This window comes from Engraulis encrasicolus, chromosome 10, assembly GCF_034702125.1.
Source record: "Engraulis encrasicolus isolate BLACKSEA-1 chromosome 10, IST_EnEncr_1.0, whole genome shotgun sequence".
NCBI lineage: Eukaryota > Metazoa > Chordata > Actinopteri > Clupeiformes > Engraulidae > Engraulis > Engraulis encrasicolus.
The window spans coordinates 13,640,564-13,643,063 of record NC_085866.1 but is presented as its reverse complement, the minus strand read 5'-3'; the positions used below and the strand labels follow the sequence as shown (position 1 = coordinate 13,643,063).

General features: G+C 48.8%; 1 protein-coding gene across 1 annotated transcript in view; it reads right to left on the bottom strand.

Annotated features, from left to right (window-relative positions):
- avpr2ab (arginine vasopressin receptor 2a, duplicate b) overlaps positions 1–2,500 on the bottom strand; it is a 48,628-nt gene that overhangs the window by 25,473 nt on the left and 20,655 nt on the right. The window lies entirely within an intron of this gene.

Here is a 2,500-nt window from a genome sequence, read left to right as displayed (position 1 = left end):
GGGAATGTGTGTTTCAAGGACTTCCCGTGCATACCCAAAAAAACACATGACGCATCACACTCAGTCTCCTCGCGTGCAACTGGAATTGGCGTTTGTGGAGCCTGAGGCTGTTAGTTTCAACTCTCATCTGAGAGGAGGGGCCTCTTCTGTTCTGAGTCTGACCACACCCCTCAGCATGTGACAGACGGCTCACATGAGCAGGGGTGTCGCTCAGGGGCGTTAAGTCAAAAGGGCCACATGTATATGGGGGGCCCACACACAGTCTGAGTTCGGTTGATTCATAGCTGGGGGGGTCCATTGGAGTTGATGATATACATAGGGCCCATAATATTGCTGCTACGCCCCTGCACATGATTCACCCGCATATGATTGATGAGGAAACGTCCGAGAGAAAGACAAAGACAAAGTCAAAAGATAAAGACAAAGACAAAGACAAAGACAAAAAGACAAAAACTCTTTTGCTACTGAACTGAAGTTTATAAAAAAAAGGAATTGGTGCTGCCCAGACTGAGGAGACAGATGAATGAGCTAAAAGACTGGGCCCAGTATTTGTTCTGGCTGTGATAAGGGACCCGGTACGGCCCCCAGAACCTTATCGGCTCCATCATAAAGACCCTGTTAAATATTTGCTCGCTTTCGGCTGCATGCTGCGGCCTTATCTGAGGAAAAGCTGCCGTTTTTTCGCCCATTAAAGTGTCATTAGTATGATTCTGGGGGCTTACTTACTGCACCAGATTGGGAATTAATTAGCTGCACTGATCTGCTCGCTACTGTTTTTCACTGTTCTCTCTCCCAGATCAAAAAGCAACTTACACAGCATTTGCTCAAGTATATGCAACGGGTGTTTGTACATTACATGTGCTGGTTTGTTGTGCGGGGGTGTGTGAGTGTATGTGTGTGTAATGTTTATCCATGCCTTTTTGGAGTACATGTGGCTATGTGAGTCTGTGCAAGAGTATATCAGTCTACATCGGCTTTGAAGTATAGGCTATGTGCACAAGTGTGTGTGTGTGTGTGTGTGTGTGTGTGTGTGTGTGTGTGTGTGTGTGTGTGTGTGTGTGTGTGTGTGTGTGTGTGTGTGTGTGTGTGTGTGTGTGTGTGTGTGTGTGTGTCTTTTTGAGAATGCGTGCCTGCCTCTGAGTGTAAATACAGTGTGTATGCACAGGAGTATATCTGTCAGCGTCTGCATTGAAGATACAGGATGTGTGTGTGTGTGTGTGTGTGTGTGTGTGTGTGTGTGTGTGTGTGTGTGTGTGTGTGTGTGTGTGTGTGTGTGTGTGTGTGTGTGTGTGTGTGTGTGTGTGTGCGCGCGCCTGTGTGTGTGTGTGTGTGTGTGTGTGTGTGTGTGTGTGTGTGTGTGTGTGTGTGTGTGTGTGTGTGTGTGTGTGTGTGTGTGTGTGTGTGTGTGTGTGTCTGTGTCTGTGTCTGTGTCTGTGTATGCACATGTCCTGTTGAGTGCATTTGTCTCTGTACGTATGTATGCACAAGATCTGTCCTAGTCTGCATTGAAGAGGATATGCAAAAATGTGTGTGTGTGTGTGTGTGTGTGTGTGTGTGTGTGTGTGTGTGTGTGTGTGTGTGTGTGTGTGTGTGTGTGTGTGTGTGTGTGTGTGTATGTGTGTGTGTGTGTGTGTGTGTGTGTGTGTGCGCGCGTGCGTGTGTGTGTGTGTGCGTGTGTGTGCGTGTGTGTGTGTGTGTCTGTGTATGTGTGTGTGTGTGTGTGGGCGCGTGCGTGCGTGTGTGTACTGTACTATGCCTTTTTGAGTACATCTCTGTGAATACGTAGTGCACAGGAGTTATGTCTGTGCCTGCATTGGTAAGTGTGTGCGTGTGTGCATGCATATGCGTGTGGAGTGTGTGCGTGCGTGTGTAAGTGTGTACGTGATGAGGCTCCCTTGATCAGTCGGCGCTTGTTTTCACATAGCTTATCTCCACATGTCAGCAATGTTGACACACTGTCTGTCTTGCGTGTCAGTCCTGCCTTGTCGTGTGGTGTGTGGTGGTGTGGTGTGGTGTCCATCCATCCATCTAGGGCTGGGCTGGGGGAGAAATAGTGCCCGGGCACTTTTGGCTTCATTGGGCCCCTCATAATTAGCGGTGCAAAACTGACTTACTGGTGGGCCCCACACCCTTGTGGGCCGCACATTTTTGTTTTAAGAAAAAAAACTGTAAAAACTTTTCTGAAAATAGGGCCAGCCCACGAGGGTGCGGGGCCCATCGGAAAATCCCCGCTATGCAAGATGGCCAGTTAAGTAAGTCCTTCATCCATCCATCTCAACTCTACTGTAACCTACCCCCCCACCTCTCCGCTTGTTTTCTTTCTCAGGCGTCTCTTCAGCTATGACATCAAACATCAAGCTCATCCCTTTCTTCCCGTTCTACAGATCACTGCACACAGACACACCCCCCCCCCCCCCCCCACCACACACACACACACACACACACAGACACACAGACACATACACACACACACACACACACACACACACACACACACACA